Below are 24,706 nucleotides of genomic sequence, written 5' to 3'. Positions count from 1 at the left end.
ATTATTTGTTATGTTTATGGTCTTATATTTTAATGTGTGTAGTGGACGTCCAAGAGAATTATGATGATGTCATCATTATTAGACAGAACATTCAAGATATAAATGGTGAGTTGAAGTGTAATCACTGCAGTAATGTTTCTGTTACTATTGAACTGCATTTAAACCAATAGACTCCTCATGGTTTATCAAGTGTCATTAATCTGAGACAGCCATAAGGGAACATGACAATGTCGTGAGACAAAGGTGCATTAAAAAGTATATTGTGATATATTTGTGTTTGTCTTATGTGTTTGATAATGAGCATCAAATGGAAGGTCAGGAAAACATTATGATATTTGACATTAAGTAATTATATTGGCTTTTAATTGTTTAATTATTGGTTTTATTTACAACAAATATTAATGAACAAAGCAACAACTGTACATCCATCAAATATCACAGTTTTTGAATTATAGTACATTTAAACCTAAATTTAAACCGACCAATAGTTTCAATTTATGGTTTGATTTAATTGCACTGATCTTGTATCTTTTGAAGTAACAGCTCCATCAGCAATTGATATGTGGCCACTTCCTTTCCCTATCAAATTTTTTTAAAGGGGATGCAAGTGTGTATGCTTTACATAAATGGTATACCAAATGTATAGAAATGTTTTCTTAAAAAAAGTGTGATCCGTATTATGTATGTCTATTATAGCATTAATCCAGTCATTGTGACTTTATCAGCTGTTATCAGTTAGTGTCAGAAACAGAAATGTGTCTATGACATGAGACATGATGTATTACAAATCACAATATGAGTTGTTTGTCATGTGACTTCATCAGAGAGAGTTCAGAAGGAGTATGATGATGTGAAGAATGACAGTGAAGATGTGACAAACCTGTTAGGTAGATTATTAATTTCTAGATCTCATTTAAAGATGTATTATATTATATTTTATCTTTATATATTATCTATTTCAATAGTTCAGTTTAAAATCTTCATACAATTAATAAAAGAATATGAATGTGCTTTTGTTTTACACAACAGATTATGATGATGTGGGGGAGGAGCCAAACAAAGTGGGAGGGACTGTGTGACTCAATAACCACACCCACTGTCTCATGTCATGAAATCATGTTACAGCTTAGAATCATATAAGTGATCAAATTTTGCTACTAAAACTACAGTGTCTAATGTTTTATTGATATTTCAAATAGTTTTTTATTGAATATCACATGCTTTGCTTTTATAGAGAAGTTACAAATGTACTTTATTTTTATGTCTGGTTGGAAAAGAGTATAAATAAAATATCAGTGAGCATCATACTGTACACAAACGCGGTTTTATTTAAACGGCCGTCTAAACAGCACAGTTTCTTGTGTGAAGGTGCATTTCAACATCACAATGTTATAAACAATTTAAAGCTGAGGGTTTTGAGTCTTACTGCTATTGAATGATTTGTGTTGAGTTTGGATCTTCTGCAGTAACAGATTCATCTGTAGATTGAGCTCGAGTTCACTCTTCTTGGAGTTTTGTCTTGAATTCCTGCAGGTAAAATAAATCAAACATCAGTGATTTGTGTCTGACATAAAAGATTCATCATAAAATTAAAGGATTGAGGAAATTACAGAAAACAAATAACACAACTTCATCTTAATAACATGTGTATTTCTGTGTAGTTGTGTGATGAATCTGTCTGTGTGTTGTTATAATGTAATATCTTTGTTATATCTACTGGATGTTATCATGGTCAGTTTCTTCTCTCCTCACCTCTCTTTATCCTCTCAGCTCCTCCTTTATCTTCTCATTATCTTCTCAGGTAAAGATGTTTCAGATGCTCTGGATTTTAAAATGTACAAATCCGTCTTTTCTTGTAAAGTAGTTTGTAATATTCATGTTTTATCTCTTCGTCTTGTAAAGCAAATCTCATGAGGAAATACGAGACAGATATTAGATGATGTAAGCAGAACTTATTCAAATAAACTACATTGTACAACGCAGACGTTACGTTTATCAGCTATGTTTGTTTATATTTAAAGTTTGTTTAATTAATTGATAACCTTATATTAATGTTTTTTTTAAGCAATCGTCTACCCACCCTCTTTAACTATTATCAGAAACATCTTTGAACATTATATGATGAACCCTCATATGCAGCATCAGTTTAAACATGTTTACGTTTATCAGACGTTCAGTTTAATTACATTTTTAAAGAATCATGTAAGATTTACCTCAGTTGAGCTCCCACAACAACAACAGAGCCGTCTGACGAGTAAAGGACCACCAATGATGACGTAAGAATGACTTCAGGCATTAATAATCAAATCTAAACATCGATTTGACTCCTCGCGTCAAATTTCCAAAATATGTCAAAAATCATAAGAAATTGCTAAAATAGTTAAATCTGAGTCTATGACGCTCGCGTGGTGTTTGAAGCTCGTTCATGTGTGAGATCAGAGCAGTATTGTGTGCTGTTGACCGCATGGTGGCAGTAGAAGATAAATCAATCTCACACTGTGATTAATTCCTACTGTTAAAACAGCATACCAGCAAGACCAGCATATGTTGTGTTTTGAGTAGTGAACAGCTAAACCAGCATCTGCACCAGCTAAACAAGCATCAAACATAGACCAGCATAATTCACATGCTGGATTGATGCTGTTTTTTTTTCAGCAGGGATGCTGCTTATGAATGTTATTTAACTAGTTGTATTGGTTATTCGTTATACATTAACGCTAGAACACATTTCGTTTCTGCAATGCCACAAAGAAAATTATATGTTACAAGTCTTTAATGTTAACCTTACATGAAGAGGTTTGTTATCACTGAAGTGTATATTTGAGGAAATTTATTTTACAAAATAACTTTATACAAACATTCTTTGCTGTAATTTGCATATGAGAGACATAAAAAAAGATTAGTTTTTCAGATTTTGTCTGATTTGTTTTTAAATTTAAGATCCATGACATGCATAGGCCTACAACATCAGAGGGTGGCGGGTTTTCTGTACCATCCTGTAGCATGCAAGACCCCATGGGCACTGACACCATTGGCCCAGTCTGTAATTTTTAGGGTTTGCTGAAAATCTATTATATTTGTCTGTTTTATTATTATTATTATTATTTATTATTTTTCCACAGTAAAACGCGTCGCCCAGCACAAACCGTAAGTCGTAGAAACTTGCCACTTGGTCAACTGGTTGTATATTAGCAGGCTACTCAGATACAGTGAACAAGCCAAATTGGCCCATAGGTGGCGCTATAGCAATGTCCAACGCTTTGGGCCTCATAAAGCCCGATTTATAGTCGTGCGTAAGTTCTACGCCCGTAGGTACGGCGTAGGCTATCCATAGCCTATGCGTAGCCTGACATGCACCAAACAAAAATTTTAACAGCGCGTCAGTTTTACACGGACCGCAAGCGCTGTGATTGGTCCACCAGAACCCCTCCCGTCAGGTAAAAAAAACGGTGTCATAGGTATTTCCGTTTGCGACGGTGAAAACATAGATGAGCCAAGTTGAGGAGTGATTTAACTCAAACTGCAACAAAAGTCGGTGTGTATTTACTTCCATCATTGCTGGTCTTCTCAAATTATACACAACAAGTTGCAGTTTCTTCTTCATTTGTGGGTTAACTTGCCAAGCTGCTTCTTCTCTGACGGTCGCGCTGCTACTGTGGTTACATGCGTGGATACTGCCTACCAGCGGTTTGCAATCTTTGGAGTAAGTAGGTAAATAATTATCGAACAGAATTTTAAATTTCGCTTCAGGGTCACTAAGGGGCGCCAAAACTTCATACAGGAAGTAGCCTATCGTCACTGAAATGGCTATAACTCGTGAACGGTTTGAGATATCTTAACAAGGTTTGGTACACATATGTACCAGCTCACTCCGGGGTCACAGTAAAAAAGATGCGGATTTTGGCCACTAGGTGGGGCTATTATAGGCTTGAGCTCGGGAATGGCTATTACTACACAACCGTTAGCCCGATACACTTAATATTTGGTATGTTGTGTCTTTGTGCAATGTACCATGAGGGTCTAGAAGGACATTGGCGTATCCCCAAAAACGTGGGCGTCATCGGCCAATAAAGGTTGAGGACTGATTTGACAGGGTTAAACGAAGGTTGATCGGAACGAAATGCACTGTGCTTCCTCGTGTACTGCTCCTGAAGGCCTGTAAGAATTACGGTGTCATTTGGCCACTAGGGGGCGTAATACTGTATTTCAGTTCCTGTATCACGTGATGTTTGACATACATACACAAACATGACATCATATGGTAGATCTGCTCATGGTTAACAACTGTGCCTCTTGAAGCGTTGCTGTCAATCAAACGGTTCGTGAGTTATTGGTGATAACCTTCCAAACCTACTTTTGCAAACTAGTCCTAGGTTTTTCGCCCGATCGGAACCTAACCAAGGCTGATTGATTCTGTGGAGTGTGACTCTAAACAATCATCAAAAAAAGTTGAAATTTGTATTCATACACGAGAGGAGTGGCCAAAAACTTAAATAGGCGGAGCTTAGAACATTTAAACGGCCATAACTCAAGAGGGGTTTGAGATATCATCACGGGGCTTGAATAATATGTGAAGGCCATCGGTCTGAAGTCGTGATATAAAAAGCTCGCCAATCGGACAATAGGTGGCACTATAACGGGGAAGATGGCATTAAATACCGTGATTATGCAACGGTTACACTTTTTAAGCCTATAACTTTTTTAAGTTTTTATATGATCTTGAATTGTTTTCGAATCCTACGATACCAAGCATGCAATGTTTCTAGTTACGGATCGACCAGAACTACGTTTTAGCTCATAAAAAACAATTACTAATATCTTCATAACCGTAACTCCTATTGATTCGAAAACATCATAGGAAGAACAATGCAATAGCTTCTGAACAAAAAACTATTGGTGTTATATTACAATTTCCATCAGAAATGGCCAAAAATTGCAAAAACAAAAACAAATTTACTTACATTGTTAATGTATTTAAGGTTGTATCTTTGCCAAACCTATGCATAATGACACATTGCTTGGTAATTGTGATGGCAGTCAGGACCTGTGGGAGCCTGCACAGTTTCGTCACAGCGCCACCTAGTAGTCGGATGCATATTTTAAACGCCTATAACTTTGGATGCACTCAACATTCATTGTGGGTGTCTTCAGGTGAAACTCCCCAGCCTGGTTGACGACGTCTGATGTCTTTGACGTGTTTTAATGCTCGAAACACGGTAATTGCTGCTTGCAGCTATATTTCTTATTGTTATTTCCAGATAATACATTTGTTTAAAACATTAGACTCTTGCTTGCTGTTCTTACAAACACTGGCTCATTCTTTCTGTCATGTCCTAACACTTTTTGGGGGATGAACTACTCACTTTTGAAAAAAAATCAAGACTTATTGATACATGTGTATCAGTGAATCTTAAGAGCAAAATTTCCATTACACTTAAAAACTAAATAAATATAGTCAAAATGTGAAGATATTTTACACAGTTAAATTTACTGATGCTTTAATTGACAGGTTGTTGCTGCCAACTAGTGGATAAATTCAACATTACAATATTAAATAGACAAAAGCTGCTGCAAGACTGTTATATTCTGTAGATATATTGATTGATTTATTGATTATTGAAATGTAGTTCTGCTTTTTTAGTTCTGCAACACCTTTTATTTTTAATTTTAAGTTATGCAAATATTGTCATTTTGTTATATACTTTATAATTTATTATAATTATTATTATTATAACTAATTATATATGTGCCGTCTTATTTTTGGTTAAACAGAGTAAAAATGCAACCATTTAATACATAATTATAGATGTTTAGTAGATTTCATTTCACATTCATGAAATTGATATTTTTGTGAGTGTATGTGTTTATAATAAAGTGTATGAGTGTGTTTGAAGTGATCATATAGTTTCCTGTACATCTGCACACAACAGGATTTGATGCTGAATAGATACTGAAGTGTTTCATTTATTTGATGTAAATTTATCTTCACTCTTGCAGGTGTTTGTCTCCTCTGAACATGGAGGGAGGAGCGTCGTTCATCAGCGCTGACGTTCTGCTGATATATATGGAGAAAATCAAACATATCTCTTCTGATTTGTCACTCAAGTTGTTTGATGATTTCCTTTCTTATTTCTAATAAGGTAACAGAGAGCGTGATTGGTCTCTCTCTCTCTCTCTCTCTCTCTCTCTTTACATTGACTTCTCATTATTCTCTATCAGTCTGTGTGTACAGTAGAGGATTATGGAGATCTGTCTCACACTCATTTTACTCTTCTCTGCAGTAATGAACATTACTGCTGGTAAGTACCAAACTGGGGTAAAAACAAATATTACATCCATATTATTAATATAAATATTTTATAAAGTGTAATGTTTTTTTTGTCTGTATCAGATTTGAATGTGAGGTTAGTGAATGGTGACAGTCGTTGTTCTGGTAGAGTTGAGGTTCTTCATGATGGTCAGTGGGAAACAGTGTGTGATGATGGTTGGGATTTGAGAGATGCTGCAGTGGTGTGTAGAGAGTTGAACTGTGGAGAGGCTGTAGAGGTGTTACATGGAGCTCACTTTGGACAAGGATCTGGAGAGGTCTGGATAGATGAAGTGCGCTGTAGTGGATCAGAGTCCTCACTGAAGAACTGTGAATCAAATGGATGGGGTGTTGTTGGCTGTCGTCATTATGAAGATGCAGGAGTCATCTGCTCAGGTGAGCTTCTCTAAATATTGTTCTGTTATTATACAGTTTTTCTCGATTGTTAAGACACAATTTTTGAAAGCTGATCTCCTTTTCTCTAAACTGTGAACACATAACCCAATTTTCAAGCTACATTCCCAAAACCTCAGACTTTTCTTGCAAAACCAAACTTTCACCTCAAAACAGTTCAATCTGTGCTCAAAACTGAACTATGTTGTCAAATCGTGCCCCGAGTCAATCAAAATTAAAAACACTACAGAACAGTCACTAAACACTACATAGAAAAATAGAAAACACAATGCTCAGGATATGAAGCTGGAGAAATAAATGTTTATTGTCCACTGTAGGCTAAATGCATGTTGCAAAAGTGTGTTCAAGTGGTGCTTTATTTGTGTTTGACTTTTGTCACCTGTGCTTACCATTATGCAGCAAGGGTGGATCACAATGAAAATGTGTTGGGAAGTTGTGTCTAAACAGGTGAAAAGTGCTTATGGTTTTGGCAAAAGAGTGACTGATTCAATCAGTGGGTTCAGGCAACTTAGCATTTGGTTCAGACAATAGGGTTTAGTGTTTTAGCAATTGAGAAAAAACGTAATACTAAAAAAGAGTCACATGAAAGCTTATAGTTTAAACATATGATCATTGTTTTAGTTAAAAGCATAGATATCATATATTTTTTATAATCTGATCAATGTTTTATTAAAGATGTATTATGTAAGGAATAATTGACGACGGGCCATTGAATTATAAGAAAATAATGCACACCAAGGGGGTAATGCGGCACGACGCGAAGCGTTACACCGCAGGTGGGCATTATTTTCAAATAATTCAAAGGACCGGAGTCAATTATTCCGCTTATACCACGGTTACCACAAACATTGCTCTGGTGCCTATTTTTAAGACATTTAAAAAAGATAGGTGTGCGGTTTACAGAAAAATAATCAACACCCATAGAACATTTCACAGCCAATCAGAATGCAGCATTCAACAGACCCGTGGTATAAAATGTATTAGGAAACATTTACATATCTAAAATTTGATTTATTTGAAATGACAGGTCACAAAGCTCCTAGACTTGTTAATGGACCTCATCTGTGTTCTGGAAGAGTCGAGGTGATAAATGGGAACACTTGGATGTCAGTGTGTGATGCTGTGTTTGATGATCAGGATGCAGAGGTTGTGTGTAGAGAGCTGAACTGTGGGGTTCCTGTACAGCTGCTGGGTGCAGATACTTTTGGTAAAGGAGAGGAGCAGGTGTGGTCACAAGAGATTCAATGTAGAGGAAATGAATCACAAATATACTTCTGTCCACAACAATCTTCAAACAAGAACAACTGTTCACATGACAATGATGTGGGAGTGATTTGCTCTGGTTGAGTATAAATATTTGATTTTTTTCTTCAGATGTATAAAATACAAAAGAATAAACTGAAATAAGTTTAACTACTCTATGCATCTAATTTTATACTCTGTTTAGGTTACACAGCACTGAGACTGGTGAACGGATATGATATCTGCTCTGGTCGAGTTGAGCGTCAGTATTTCAGTAAATGGGGCTCAGTGTGTGATGAGTGCATGAATATGAGAGCTGCCAATGTTCTCTGTAGAGAGCTGAATTGTGGGATTGCTGTGTCTGTTGTGGGAGTGGACTGGTTTGGAGAGGGATCTGGTGAAATCTGGGCTGATGTGTTTGATTGTCAGGGGAATGAAACAAAACTCTCAGAATGTTTAATCTCTTCATGGAGTCGAGCTGAATCCTCTCATAAACAAGATGTTGGAGTCATTTGTTCTAGTGAGTGAACTTCACTCTGTCATTAACATGAAGTTATTGTAGTGTGATCGTAATCAATCTGAAAATGTCAAATCCTTTCTCCAGATTCCTCTCTGTCTCTTCATGATGGTCGAGTGAGGTTGTCTGGAGAGAGAGAGTGTGAGGGTGAGGTGGAAGTTTACATTCATCAGGTTTGGAGGAGAGTTCTGCTGGACTCCTGGAGTCTCACTGAATCCTCTGTGGTCTGCAGACAGCTGGGCTGTGGCTCTGTGCTGAACTTCACTAACTCCTCTTCATCCAGTGATGAACACAGTTATGAGTGTGTGATGGGCTTCCAGTGCTCTGGGACTGAACATCATCTGAGGAACTGCAGATCTCCACAAACTCTCAACTGCAGCACAACACAACAGCTGTCAATCACCTGCATTGGTCAGAATTACAACATCTGCCCAAATGATTTATGGTTTACATGGTCTTTTGTTAACTCTTTGTCTGATCTCAGGTCAGCGGTCCATCAGGTTGGTGGGTTCTGGTGGAGATTGTGCAGGAAGGCTGGAGGTTTTTCACAAAGGCTCATGGGGTACAGTGTGTGATGACTTCTGGGATATTAAAGATGCTCATGTGGTGTGCAGACAGCTGCAGTGTGGAGTGGCTCTCAGTAATCAGCCAGTACCAGCCTGGTTTGGTCCTGGTTCTGGACCCATATGGCTGGATGATGTAAACTGTGAGGGGAATGAGACGTCACTGTGGAGCTGCTCTTCACGGGTCTGGGGAGATCATGACTGTAAACACAAGGAGGATGTAGGAGTCGTGTGCTCAGGTAAACAGAATCCTACTGATATGTGGCTGGCTGCTTTTTAACATTTTAAAGAATAAATCTCTTTTACGACATTTCTTTAACACTAAATACATTTATGCTAAGCTACATCCAGTATAAAACACAGAGAATGATTTTCTTTTATACGTGTGTATTGTGAGGGCTGATATTGACTTAACTTTGTCTTTCAATCTAGATTTTAAAGAGCTCAGGCTAACTGAAGGCTGTGAAGGGAATGTTGAGGTTTTCTACAATGGATCCTGGGGTAATGTTTGCTACAATCAGATGAACAGAGACACAGCGAGTCTGATCTGTCAAGAGCTGAACTGTGGAAGATCTGCCAATGAACCCAATTATTCAGATGGACTGAGGTCTCAGAATTGGATGGATTACTTTAAATGTCGACCACATGACTTCACTTTGTGGCAGTGTCCATCTAAACCCTTTGGACAGAATCACTGTAATGAAGATGAAGTGGCCAAATTTAATTGCACTGGTGAGATGAAGTTTTAAAAAACAGTCTTGTGAAGTTTCTAATTATTTTGTGTGTAGTGTATAAATAATCTAAATGATTTCAGAGACGGTGGTTGATAAAGTTCCTCGGAGTCGTCTGTCATGTTCTACTTCAACATCACCTAACCAGAGACAATGTTCAAGTATGTTTATGTGATAAATAACATTTTAGAAAATAAAAAAAATCTTTTAGTCTTTGTTGTTTGATGTGTGTGGTGTAGATCATCTTCCTCTCAGACTGGGTGGAGGGAAGGGTTTGTGTTCGGGGAGACTGGAGGTTTATCATAACTCTGTGTGGGGTTCAGTCTGTGATGATTTGTGGGACATCAGAGATGCTCAGGTGGTCTGCAGGCAGCTGGGTTGTGGAGAAGCATTGAGTGTTGATGGGAATGAAGCGTTTGGTGCTGGTGAAGGTGTTGTGTGGATGAACAGAGCCGAGTGCAGAGGGACTGAGATTCACCTGTGGGACTGTCCTCATGTCCTGAAAAATCACACTGACTGCTCACACAAAGAACAAGTTAGACTCATCTGTGCAGGTGAGATGAAAACACTGAGAGATCAATTCATTATCATTTCAGTAATTATTTTTATATGCATGCTTTTTTATTTTACAGACTCATCAGTGTCTACAACTCCTGCCACAACAACAACATCAGCTTCTCCTTCAGTTTCTCAGACAAACAGGAGATCAGTGACTCCTCCACAAACTCCTCCTCTCTTCAATCCTCCAGTGGTTGTGATTGTACTGGGAGTTTTGCTCTTACTGCTCTTAGTGCCGCTGCTGATACTGATTCAACACAACAGAGAGATGAGGAGAGGTACAGAGATCCACACATCACATACAAGTACACATCTGAAATATTGAACTACATCAACATCAATCTTACTACACTCTTGTTCAGTGTATCATCAGTCATGTGTTGTGTTTGTGTGTCTACACTAACAGCTCTCTCTAAGAGGAGAAACAGGACTCAGACTGAAGCAGTTTATGAAGAGATTGATCACAGACACACAAACACACACAAACACTTCACTCAGAGAGGTGAGACTTCTGTCTTATTCAATCAAATCAGATGTAGAAATATTAAAGTCAGTCTGATGTTTGTGAGTTGAGATGATGTTCGTCTATTATTAGTCCTGTTAAACCTCCGGCTTCAAACCACACAATTCCTCCACAGAGCTGCAGGTGTGTGCGTGTGCGTGCGTGCGCGCGTGCGTGTTTCTGTCTGTCTATATTTTTGAAGTCCTGTAAGAAATTACATAGAACTCTAATATTCAACAAGACGGTTTTATTTTATTTAGGATAAGACAATTACAGTAACAGGCTGTTACATTTTTGGCTTAACATTAGACTTATATTATTATTTATATGTGCAGTGGACTACAATTATGATGATGTCATCATTACTGGACACAGTATTCAAGATGTAACGGGTGAGTTTTATGGAGTGCAACACACTTTTATTAACACACAATTATTATTAGAAGTTGTTCAGGATCTATGGGACAAAATGTGTTACAAACTTTTCTTTTGCTGTGTGTTTCAGAGGACTTTAATGAGGAGTATGATGATGTGAAGAATATCAGTGTAGATGTGAGAAACCTGCTGGATAGGTTATTGTAACCATTTGTGTATTCTGTTTTTTTTTTTATCTTTTGTAATATATATATATATATAATAGTTTTGCAGATTCCTTGTATTATATACTTCCAAAACACCTACACTTAAAAAATAATACATTAATATGAAAATTGAACAAGAAATACATTTGAAACTTGGGTCACATTAAATATCAAAGATACACTCTTAAAATGGCTGGGTTATTTTTGACCCATAATGGGTAAATATTAGACAGAACACATACTGGGTTAAAAATTACCCAATGTTATGCAGAAATAAACAACTTTGTAACAACTTTGTTTATAATGCTTTTTAAATGGCAAATTATGTAGTGTTTATAATATGTATCTGTCAGCAATGTCTTATATTTTTTGCAGATTTCAGTAAACTCAATTTAAATATTTTTTAAACACAATTTACAATTTGTTTTTTAACGGAGTGAACAAAAGAGAAAGAAGTGTGGCGAATCAAAAAGCACAGCCAATGCCCCTGTTCATTAAATCATATTTCAGAACTGGAGCTTAAAGGAGTTTGTGTTTTCTAACATTACAACAGTACTTTAAATTTCCATTCTTGTGGTTTTGGCTTGTTTTTATAGTAATAATAATACTTTTTAACCAACTACCAATAAACAAATGCTATAACTCACTGGTTATGTTATTCATCATGTATAACAAAAAAGCCAGAGAAAATCATAAACTATGCACAATGCTGTAAGTTTGAGATAAGATCTGATATAAAATATCTTGTGCGGTCTAATAAATCTTGTAAATAACCTTACCTGTGACAAGACAGCAGCAGTATGTGTTTGTGGCCTTTGATATTTGGATGCAAGATCTAGAAATGAATAAAAATATTTAACATTTTGTTTTTATAATGTGTTGATACAATAAATTATATAATTTTTTTTAATATTGGATTTGTCATGTGACTCTGAAATGTTCTATATTATGTTAATGGTTGTATGTGAGAAAGCATCCATATAAAATCCTTTGCTTATTATAAAGTTTGAAAAAATAAAAGCAATTAAATCATATGTTGGTCTATAAACTCTGGAAACAGATAAATGACAGTGAAAATGAAATGAGGGCCTGAAAATATGTTTTATTTACATGATAGTAAAGACCGGATCCTGGTATAAAACTTTTGATCCAATTTTCTTATTAAACATCTAATTGTCAAACATAGTAAAGTCCAAACAAAAGCCACTTAAAAATAAATGTATCATGAAACTTGTCTACCCTAGGCAGAAAGTTGGTTTATCTGAATCCACAGATTAAGGCTTAGACATTATGGCCTAATGGGAGGATTCAATATGTATGTGCTGTGGCGAGGAGTCTTTGTCCAGCTGAGTTTGCTCGATACGGTCGTATTCCTAATTCTCATTTTTAAGAGAGTGTTAATTCCTTTAATCATATACTATGCTGTAATAAAGCATGAATACATTTTCTTTTTAATATATTTTTGATTGTCTTTGCAGTCAGTAAACCAAATATTAAAACATTATCTTTCATGTATGTTTGCACTGCAAAAAATGCTATCATATCAACATATTTTAATGTATTTATATATCTGCAGGTGCAGGCCTTGGATGCTCCAAATAAAGTGGATTTTTTTTTGTGATTTTGTTTTCCGTTTATTTCTATGTCACAGTCCAGTTTAATGTTCATATGAGGTGAAGGAGGAGTCATGTTTCTCGTACTTTAATAAATATGGTAAGAATGAAAAAAGTGTCCTGTGATTTGTCGCTGAAGCTCTTTGTTGATTTCCTCTCTTCTCTCTAATAAGGTAAAAGAGTCTTTGATTGGTTTAGTGGTTGTGTAGCATCTCTACATCTCTACAAGCAGCTGTGAGGAGCTTTCAGTCTTGAGTTGAAGAGCTGAAGAAGATGAAGAGCTGTCTAACATTCATTCTTCTCTCCTCTATACTCACAGTCACCACAGCTGGTAAGATTGTACAAGTTTGTGTTATATAATCGTTATTACTTTTACAAAATTATTTATATTATATTTAATGTTATTTAACAGTTTTGTCTGATCTAATGGTCTTTTTTCTCTTCCTCCCTGTTAATTTCTATCTCTGGTTCGCTGTGTTCTGTCATTACAGCCAGAGTAAGGCTGGTGGGTGGCAGTAATTCTTGTGCTGGTAGGGTGGAGATTTATTATAAAGGAGCATGGGGAACAGTGTGTATTGATTATTTGGATATAACAATCGCATCAGTGTTGTGTAGAGAGCTGAGCTGTAATGGTAATTCAGATTCAGTACAGTATGCTGACTTTGGACCGGGATCAGGAAAGATCTGGAAGTCTATAATGACCTGTAGTGGATCAGAATCTTCAGTACTGAAATGCAGCAGAATTCTAACAGATTTACACAATTGTAATCATAATGATGATGTTGGAGTTATCTGCTCAGGTACGTTATTTTTACTAGTATGACATTTTTAACAATATTAACTGAATGCTTGTGTAGCTAGTAGTAAAGAACTCTCTATTAAAATGTCTAAGAATAAGCATATATTGGCAAACAAAACAATTATGATTTTATTATTAATGTTGATTTTTGAAAATGAATTAATTTTAGTTATTAATAAACAATTATTACTGCGTGTGTGTGTGCGTGTGTGCATGCGTGTAAATATTTTGTGTAACATTGAAATGTCTTATCTCTCCTGTAATTTTAGGACTTAAACTGGTTGGAGGTTCTCGCTGTTCTGGAAGATTAGAGATACCTCGAGAAAACACCTGGATGTCAGTGTGTGATGCTGTGTTTGATGATCAGGATGCAGAGGTTGTGTGTAGAGAGCTGAATTGTGGGGTTCCTGTACAGCTGCTGGGTGCAGATACTTTTGGTAAAGGAGAGGGGCAGGTGTGGACACAAGAGATTCAATGTAGAGGAAATGAATATCAGTTTGATCTTTGTCCAACATCACCTTCAACAATCAACTGCTCCCATGAAAATGATGTTGCAATTGTATGTGCCGGTAGGTAAATTCCTTTGACTTAAATGGTAAAGTGTTACAGTAAGAATTCATTTGTTAACAATAGGTAATGCAAAAGGTTTCGTAAAAACTAACAATGGACAGCAATTTCTACAGCAATATAGCGTCTAGAATCTATCTAGACTCTAGACAGATGTTAACTTATACAAATAGTATTCTTCTTTTCAAAAATGTTCATTGACAATACCTTTTTTTTATGAATTTACTACTTCATTGCATTATCTAGTGTTAAATTAAAGTAAAATGTTGCATAAATAAAGCATAAAAGTATCTGTAGACATGTAGTGCTAAGTTTGATTTCTAGATTTCTAGTATCTTCTGTACTCTTTCAGACACACTGAGATTAGTTGGTGGTAGCAGTCGTTGTGCTGGTAGAATTGAGGTTCTTCATGATGGTGAATGGGGAACAGTGAGTCATGATAGTTGGGATCTGAGAGATGCTGCAGTGGTGTGTAGAGAGCTGGACTGTGGAGAGGCTGTAGATGCACCAACACATGCCTATTTTGGAAAAGGAACAGGACCAATCTGGATTAATAATGTACACTGTACTGGACAAGAGTCTACAATAAAATACTGCAAAACAAATGGATGGCGGAAACAGGACGGTACCCATACTAATGATGCTGGAGTCGTCTGCTCTGGTAAGATCATCATCACTTAATGAAAACATTGTTCTCCTATAGAACTTAAAGCAACACTATGTAGTTTCCATGTAAAAATGACTTACAGCTCCCTCATGTGGTTGAAAAGCGCAACAGTGCCTGGTATCAGACACTATTCTGCAGGCAGGGGGAGGGGCGGGGCTGTGTGTTCTACCCTCCACCGCCACTTTCAGAGTGTGCTTGTAGCAGCTAGGAGGCTGCTCAGGTTGCAGCAACAGTACAATTTGTCCAGTTAAGAGTTGTTCTATCACTGAAATAATTTTAGAGACATTATTTAAAGGTAAAAAAACTACATAGTGTTGCTTTAAAATTATACTATTTATAAAAATCTTCTCTCCACATTATTTTTCACTCCTCCAATTTTTAAAAAAGACATTACAATATCTGAGGGTTCAAACATTTTGCATTTACTAATGTGTTAGCATATCTATTAAAATAAGAATTAGCAATTTATTACCACTTTTAAATTACTAGAATATTCCTCTTTTAATTAAAGCTATCAGGCTTGTTGGAGGTTCTCGCTGTTCTGGGAGATTAGAAATACCTCGAGGAAACACCTGGATGTCAGTGTGTGATGCTGTGTTTGACCAAAAAGATGCAGAGGTTGTGTGTAAAGAGATAAACTGTGGGGTTCCTGTACAGCTGCTGGGTGCAGATACTTTTGGTAAAGGAGAGGGGCAGGTGTGGACACAAGAGATTCAATGTAGAGGAAATGAATCTCACATTCGATCATGTTCAACATCATCTACTATGAATAAAGTAACCTGCTCTCATGACAATGATGTGGGACTCACATGTTCTGGTAAATATCAATGCTGAACCAATAAAGAAATACCTAATATTTGTTTAAGCAGATACTGTTTTCTGAGAATATGTGTTTTGAACTTTTCTTTGTTCAGGTTTCTCTGAGCTCAGAGTGGTGAACGGCTCTGATATCTGTTCTGGTCGAGTTGAGCGTCAGTATTTCAGTAAATGGGGCTCAGTGTGTGATGAGTGCATGAATATAAGAGCTGCCAATGTTCTCTGTAGAGAGCTGAATTGTGGGATTGCTGTGTCTGTTGTGGGAGTGGACTGGTTTGGAGAGGGATCTGGTGAAATCTGGGCTGATGTGTTTGATTGTCAGGGGAATGAAACAAAACTCTCAGAATGTTCAATCTCTTCATGGAGTCGAGCTGAATCCTCTCATAAACAAGATGTTGGAGTCATTTGTTCTAGTGAGTGAACTTAACATGAAGTTACTGTAGTGTGATCGTAATCAATCTGAAAATGTCAAATCCTTTCTCCAGATTCCTCTCTGTCTCTTCATGATGGTCGAGTGAGGTTGTCTGGAGAGAGAGAGTGTGAGGGTGAGGTGGAAGTTTACATTCATCAGGTTTGGAGGAGAGTTCTGCTGGACTCCTGGAGTCTCACTGAATCCTCTGTGGTCTGCAGACAGCTGGGCTGTGGCTCTGTGCTGAACTTCACTAACTCCTCTTCATCCAGTGATGAGCACAGTTATGAGTGTGTGATGGGCTTCCAGTGCTCTGGGACTGAAGATCATCTGAGGAACTGCAGCTCTCCACAAACTCTCAACTGCAGCGCAACACAACAGCTGTCAATCACCTGCCTTGGTCAGAATTACAATATTTGTCCATATGATTCATTGAAATGGCTTTACATGGTCTTTTGCTAACTCTTTTTCTGATCTTAGGTCAGCGGTCCATCAGGTTGGTGGGTTCTGGTGGAGATTGTGCAGGAAGGCTGGAGGTTTTTCACAAAGGCTCATGGGGTACAGTGTGTGATGACTTCTGGGATATTAAAGATGCTCATGTGGTGTGCAGACAGCTGCAGTGTGGAGTGGCTCTCAGTAATCAGCCAGTACCAGCCTGGTTTGGTCCTGGTTCTGGACCCATATGGCTGGATGATGTGAACTGTGAGGGGAATGAGACGTCACTGTGGAGCTGCTCTTCACGGGTCTGGGGAGATCATGACTGTAAACACAAGGAGGATGTAGGAGTCGTGTGCTCGGGTGAGTATTACCATGACATGAATGTATTGTAAAGATGAATACATTTACACATCATATGTAGCTTATATCACAGAACTGCAGTTATTTATGCAGTATATGTTAAAAAGTATTAACAAGTTATTTGGAGTTTAGTACCTGAATTTTAAGATGGGGATTAAATCCAAATATCTTTCAATCTAGAGTTTAAAGAGTTCAGGTTAACTGAAGGCTGTGAAGGGAATGTGGAGGTTTTCTACAATGGATCTTGGGGTAATGTTTGTTTAAATCAGATGGACAGAGACACAGCGAGTTTGATCTGTCAAGAGCTGAACTGTGGAAGATCTGCCAGTGAACTCAGTTATTCAGATTCACTTCAGATGAGGTCTCATAATTGGTTGGATAAACTTAAATGTCGATCACATGACTTCACTTTATGGCAGTGCCCGTCTTCACCTTGGGGACAGAATGACTGTGGTCTAAATAAGGTTGTTAAAATCACCTGTTCAGGTGAGCGTAAGACAGTGCTTTCAATACAAGATGTAGATATTTAAAAAAACCTGAACCAAATGAATGACTGAAATTATCATTAACAGATATTGACTATCATAGTGTTGTCTGTGTTGTTTTGACATGTTTCAATTTCAGAGGAAAAGACCCTTCAGTCTCATCAGAGTCATCTGTCATGCTCTACCTCACCATCTCCTCACCAGAGACAATGTTCAAGTAGGTATATATGATAATAAACAAGTTCAAACGATTATTACTAAACTTTTATCATTCATTACTAATCATAAATATATATTTTATCTTTGTGTAATTTACATTTAAATCTCAGTTTGAGTCTCAGTGTGTTGATGTAAATGTTGTTTGATGTGTGTGATGTAGATCATCTTCCTCTCAGACTGAGTGGAGGGAAGGGTTTGTGTTCGGGGATACTGGAGGTTTATCATAACTCTGTGTGGGGTTCAGTCTGTGATGATCTGTGGGACATCAGAGATGCTCAGGTGGTCTGCAGGCAGCTGGGTTGTGGAGCAGCATTGAGTGTTGATGGGAATGAAGCGTTTGGTGCTGGTGAAGGTGTTGTGTGGATGAACAGAGTCGAGTGCAGAGGGACTGAGATTCACCTGTGGGACTGTCCTCATGTCCTGAAAAATCACACTGACTGCTCACACAAAGAACAAGTTAGACTCATCTGTGCAGGTGAGAGGAAAACACTGAGATAACTTTATTTCAATTTTAGCAATTACTTTAATAAGTTTTTATTTTATTTTACAGACTTGTCAGTGTCTAAAACTCCTGCCACAACAACAACATCAGCTTCTCCTTCAGTTTCTCCGACAAACAGGAGATCAGTGACTCCTCCACAAACTCCTCCTCTCTTCAATCCTCCAGTGGTTGTGATTGTACTGGGAGTTTTGCTCTTACTGCTCTTAGTGCCGCTGCTGATACTGATTCAACACAACAGAGAGATGAGGAGAGGTACAGAGATCCACACATCACATACAAGTACACATCTGACATATTGAACTACATCAACATCAATCTTACTACACTCTTGTTCAGTGTATCATCAGTCATGTGTTGTGTTTGTGTGTCTACACTCACAGCTCTCTCTAAGAGGAGACACAGGACTCAGACTGAAGCAGTTTATGAAGAGATTGATCACAGACACACAAACACACACAAACACTTCACTCAGAGAGGTGAGACTTCTGTCTTATTCAATCAAATCAGATGTAGAAATATTAAAGTCAGTCTGATGTTTGTGAGTTGAGCTGATGTTCGTCTATTATTAGTCCTGTTAAACCTCCGGCTTCAAGCCACACAATTCCTCCACAGAGCTGCAGGTGCATCTGCACAGATGTGTGTGATTATTTTTGGAGGTTAATGGGGGGGGGGGTTCATATGCTTGTAAGTTTATATGCAGGTGTGTGTGCGCTTCTTCCTGTCTGTTTGTCTTGAATCCGGTGAGAGATGAGTTCATGTCAGGATACAGGTGTGTGTTTGCAGAATGATGTTAACTTATATTTTTAATGTCTAAATAATGTTTTAATATAAATCTAGATAAAATAGCTTGATGTGATATTTTTGTGCTCTGTGATGTAAATGTAGGTTGAGGTTGTTTGTAATGATCAACATGTTTCTGACTCTTCTGCTTCACTTTAACAGGGAGTCTCATCTCTGAAGAACAGCATTCTGGATATGAAGATGCTGATAAACCTTTATCAGGTCAGATTCGTCCATTGTTTATTTTAAACATGTACTAAAGTAGTTTGATTTACCAACTTATACCTGAAGAAAATACAAGAAATCCAACCATCTACAACACTACAGCTCTCTAAGAGAATCACATGCCCTACATTTTTCATCAATGCTGTTCCTGCAAAATAATATGACAATGATGTCCCTATTGGCAGCGGCATAAAACTCATTACAAAATTTCATTACTTTGCGATTGAAACACATTTAACATTAATTTATGTTTACTTTATGTTTTGCAGCAGAACAGAAAGTCACACCTGGATACTATAATGATGACATCACAGATGGACCAACAGCAGATCGTCGGACAGGTAGCCTATGGGTGCTTCTCAAATTTAATTTGTGCATTATCCTCTTCTTGCGTCTTAGCTCCACCCCCCAGGATGTGAGCGAGAAAAGATGAGGATGGAGGAGTCAAAGCATTAAGTTAAATGGCACTGTATAAAGTTAATTCATTAATATTAAATGGAAAACAGTAAGCTCACAGAGATATATCAGTGTCATTGCAGAAGAACAGTGCTTTAACGTTTAAACAATCTCTTTTGACTATCACTTCTTTACACCCATTTACATTCATGCTTAGTAAAGACAAATATATATTTTTATGGATTATGTTTATATGGTCTCATATTTTAATGTGTGTAGCAGACGTCCCAGAGAATTATGATGATGTCATCATTATTAAACAGAACACTCATGCTATAAATGGTGAGTTGAACTGTAATCACAGCAGTTATGTTTCTATTACTATTGAACTGCATAGACCCATTTTGTTTTATTTAGTCACTATCATAATTCTTCATATCTTGATGCAACTTCAGTAATTTGTTTTTGTTTTTAACAGACTATGAGAATATGGGAAAGAAGACTAAAGAAGAGGGAGGGTCTGTTTGACTCGATGACCACAGCCACCGCCCATTTTCATCAAAATTATATCAAGTGTCTGACATTTAATTGATTTGATATTGCTACTAAATCTGCAATGCCTGCTTTCTGACATAAATAATCTTTTTCCAAGAATTATAAGAAGAAACCTATAGGGGCGCTTTCCCGGAGAGGGATTAGACTAGTCCTAGACTAAAATAAATGTAAGAGCTGTCCAAACTGAAAACAGCTTGCACTGACATATCTTAAAATACATCAGTGCCCTTTGTTTTGTCTCAAAATGCACACAAGTAATGTTTTAGCAAGACATGTTTGTAATATTTCCTAAATAAACTCAGGCCTAGTCCTGGCTTAAGCTATCCTTGTCCGGGAAACCGACCCTTAATGTTTTAAACCTTTAGAATATCAGCTTAAAGTGCTTTATTAATCAGTTTAGCAGCTTAAAACATATTTTAATATTTAGTAAATCAGCGTATTACTTTTATATTACTTTCAGTGCCTTTTTGATTTAATAAACAAACCAAAGTTTAATTGTTTATGTTTTGGTTTTATTTACAACAAGTATTCATTATAAACCAAGTAATTTGCGACAACTGTACATCAATCAAAGCACATTTTTTTTAATAATGGTGCATGTTAACCAAACAGCAGTCTTAATCGATGGTTTGATTTACTTGCGCTGAGCTTGAATCTTCTGAAGCAACAGCTCCATCTGCAGGTTGAGGTTGGGTTGACCCTTTTTGGTTTTTCTTTTCAACAACTGATATTTGGCAATTTTCTTTTCTTTGTATTTTTTCAGTGCCTCTTCCCTTTGAGCTTTGTCTTTTAAGAATTCCTACAAAACAGACATAATAAATCATGGATCAGTTATTCACAATGGATGATGAAAGTGTGTATGTCTGACATACTGCAACGGGTATTCCTCCCTGACATTACATATAACACTATATTTTGAGAAATAGCAAACACAAATGACACAATTACATCTTGGTGTGTGTTTTAATCTTAAGAACACAAGTTAAGGGTGTTTATGTGTCACAAAATGTAGTTTTAAGATTAGTTTAGGTAAGAATATAGAGGTATATTCTTCAAATCTCCAGTTGATTACTAAAGGTAGTGCCAATTTAAAGGTGACATAGAATGATTGAACAGAGTATTTATCCTTGTTCTGTGATGTGACATGTAGACAAAAATCATTTTGTTTGGGTCTGTAATGCCTTAGAAGCTTCCTAAAAACCTTTCTCAGATAGCTCTATTAGGCTGGGGGATTTTAAACAAGTGGTTTTGCACCTATTTGGCTCCCCCTACTGGCTTAACTTGCAATCTCATTACTGATTGGCTGACTTTGCTGCCACTCAAAAAATGTAGCCAATTATTTTAAAGTGGAGGGGCCGTGAGATGCCTGTGATGTCATAAGCATCAGTTATTCAGATTGGGCCATTTTCTGGTTGACGTTTCTAAAAGAGGAATTTCTATGAGACTGAGATGTTTAGCATGTCTAGAACTTTTTGTATGTTTGTGAATGCGGGTAGACTACCATTATTCAACAAAGACAAGGTAAAAATGTTTTTTTACTCTCTGTCCCCTTTAAAAATTTGTGCAGACATTTCTTGTCAAATTTTTTTTTATTAAATTTCATGACTACTAAATATATTTTCTATTAAAGCTTAACCATGTACTAGAGCACTGCCTTTGTACTTTTAACATAAAACTGAATAATTACAGTGTTTTTCATACTGTATTTTAACCAGCATTAATGAATTTACAGAGATATCATTTCAGCCTATTGCTGATAAGTATCAGTGGTGATGTCTCACAACATATTTTAAGTCACGCCATGGGAAAATAAGTCATCAAAAGTCCCAATGTATAGTGAGCCAATGTGCTTATCAGTGCCCGTGTACATGACTTACTGATTCACGGCCTAGAGAGATGGGGAACTGATTAAGACACACCTAAGATATTTTTGATGAAATACAAGAGCTTTCTGACCCCTCATAGACAGCAATGCAAGTCACATGGACTATTTTTACAATGTCTTTATTGCCTTTCTGGGCCTTGAAAGCGGTAGTTGCATTGCTCTCTAAAGGGGGTCAGAAAGCTCTCAGATTTCATCAAAAACATTCTCATTTGTGTTCTGAAGATAAATGACGATCTCACTGATGTGGATTTCATGACAATTTTTATTTTGGCATGAACTAACTCTTTACCACATGTGCTCTGTGATGACGTAAATGTAGGTTAAGGTTGTTTGTAATGATCAACATGTTTCTGACTCTTCTGCTTCACTTTAACAGGGAGTCTCATCTCTGAAGAACAGCATTCTGGATATGAAGATGCTGATGAGCTTCTCTCAGGTTAGAGGACTGAATGTGAATATTTAGGTTTTGACTCAAATTAAGACAAATTATTTGACAATCTTTTACAAACTTAAAAGTATATTTACATAAATACAATTTATAAAACTACATTTTCCATCTCATGCTCTTTTTTTAGCAAATGAACACAAGATTGAATATTATGATGATGTCTCTAATGGCAGTGACCTGAAAGGTTTGTGACTTTATTGGCTGATCAGACTTCATGGTGTCATAATGTATAAACAGATATTTTGTATTTTGTTTTCAAACATGTTTTGTCCCAGCAGAATACTATGATGATGTCATCACTGATGGACTAAAAGCAGACAGTGAGACAGGTGCACTTCTGTTATTCTGTATTAAGATGAAATATAAGATCTGTACATGAAGAGAAAATATACTTTATATCTCTATGGGTGTGATGACGTGTGTCTCATGTTATATTTGTAGAAGACACACTTGAGAAGTATGATGATGTCATCACCGCAGGACAAAACTCTGATCTTCAGAGAGGTGATTTTACTTCATTTCTAAGCTGTTTTTGTAACGACATCTATTGATAAGTTAACTGTCTCTTTATCATTCTAATAGGATTTGTTGTTTATCTCCTATAGGGAATTACGATGGTCTCATCATCATAGGGGAAAACTTTCAAGGTATAATAGGTGAGATACACAGAACTGCACATTTCTTACACATGACATCTTATTATCTATTATTGTACATATTTATACCATTAATACAGCCTTTATGAATTAATGAATTTGATTTTATATATTGTCTATTTAAATAGTTATTTCCTTTTTGTTTAAAATCTTAATGCAATTAACGGAAGAATGGGAATGTGCTTTCGTTTTACACAGCAGATTATGACGATGTGGGAGGAGGACCCAAACAAAGTGGGCGGGACTGTGACTCAATAACCACACCCACTGCCTAATGTTATAAAATTAACTACAGCTTAATCATAAGCCTAAAATGTAATAATGCCTTGAAAACAAATATTAGCACTGATGGAAAACAGAGATGCAACATGCAAAAAGAGAAAGTTCTTGTAATAAAAACATCATCATGTTTATTCAAACAGCAATCTACATAACATTCTTGTGTGAAGGTGCATTTTAACTTTAAAATGTTTAAAGCTGAGGGTTTTGAGTCTTACTGCTATTGAATGATTTGTGTTGAGCTTGGATCCTCTGCAGCAACAGATTCATCTGCAGATTGAGCTCGAGTTCACTCTTCTTGAGGTTTTGTCTTGTATTCCTGTAAAATAGGCAAAATAAATAAAAAATCAGTGTTTTGACAAATAATCTAATCAAAGTGTGTCTGCTTGACAAAAATGTCTTACTTAATGACATAAAAAACTAGATTTGAGTAAACTAAGTAATAACACATCTTCATCTTAATAACATGTGTATTTCTGTCCATTACTGTGATAAGTCTGACTGTGATGTTATAGTGTACATAAGTTACATTACACATTTACTGGATGTTATCACTTTGTTTAGTTTATTCATCATGTCAGTTCCTCATATTATAGTTACATATCAGAGAAAATTTAGGCTGAAGTAGTACAGACTCACAGTCGTTCCTATTAACAACATTGTTTATACAACCCAGACATTTTGTAAACTGTGTTTAAGTTTGTTGATTATATGACTTTGAAATGTAAAAAAAAACACAATCATCAACCCTTATTCTTTACTCTCAGAAACTCAGCTTCATTTGACATTATTTGATGGACCGCCATATGCAGCATCATTTTCAAGATATTATTCTGTAATCGAACCTTTAGTGTTTGCTTTTTTAAGAGAACCGTGCAACATTTACCTCAGTTGTGCAGTAGTTTCATGGTAAAAACGCACAATGATGAAGTACAGACATTCTAACATTTCTGATTACTTAAACAGCAACAAAATTCACTTCACAAACACGTGAGATGTATTTATTCTGTTTAATTAAACAGTGTGTAAACACACCGTGGTATCTGACGCGCTGCAAACATGCCGTGGTGCGCGTGTGGAGTGTTGTGTGCCGTTATTTCAGTCATGACCGCATGGTGGCAGTAGAGAATGAATCAGTAAACACTGTGATTAACGCTGCTTATAAATGCTATTTATTTATTAATACTCGTAT

General features: G+C 36.6%; 3 long non-coding RNA genes and 1 pseudogene across 3 annotated transcripts in view; 2 read left to right on the top strand and 2 right to left on the bottom strand.

The window, feature by feature from the left end:
* Window positions 1–2,450, bottom strand: part of LOC141364967 (uncharacterized) — a 224,146-nt gene extending 221,696 nt beyond the window's left edge. The window contains exon 1 of the long non-coding RNA XR_012370321.1: window positions 2,214–2,450. This is a non-coding gene — a long non-coding RNA (uncharacterized lncRNA). The remainder of the gene's footprint in view (window positions 1–2,213) is intronic.
* A 3,791-nt stretch (window positions 2,451–6,241) lies between these two features.
* Window positions 6,242–18,951, top strand: LOC129432118 (scavenger receptor cysteine-rich type 1 protein M160-like; annotated as a pseudogene).
* A 12-nt stretch (window positions 18,952–18,963) lies between these two features.
* On the top strand, window positions 18,964–20,742 carry LOC129432473 (uncharacterized). Its single transcript, XR_012370323.1, has 4 exons — window positions 18,964–19,292; window positions 19,565–19,636; window positions 19,971–20,033; window positions 20,170–20,742. It is a non-coding gene; the product is annotated as an uncharacterized lncRNA (long non-coding RNA).
* On the bottom strand, window positions 20,737–23,860 carry LOC141365008 (uncharacterized). The gene is made up of 2 exons (XR_012370327.1): window positions 23,733–23,860; window positions 20,737–21,045 (listed from the first exon to the last, which is right to left on the bottom strand). It is a non-coding gene; the product is annotated as an uncharacterized lncRNA (long non-coding RNA).
* Between the last annotated feature and the right edge of the window lie 846 nt (window positions 23,861–24,706).

This window comes from Misgurnus anguillicaudatus, chromosome 1 (genome assembly GCF_027580225.2).
Source record: "Misgurnus anguillicaudatus chromosome 1, ASM2758022v2, whole genome shotgun sequence".
In the NCBI taxonomy this organism is placed as follows: Eukaryota; Metazoa; Chordata; class Actinopteri; order Cypriniformes; family Cobitidae; genus Misgurnus; species Misgurnus anguillicaudatus.
This window is presented reverse-complemented; position numbering and strand designations above follow the sequence as displayed.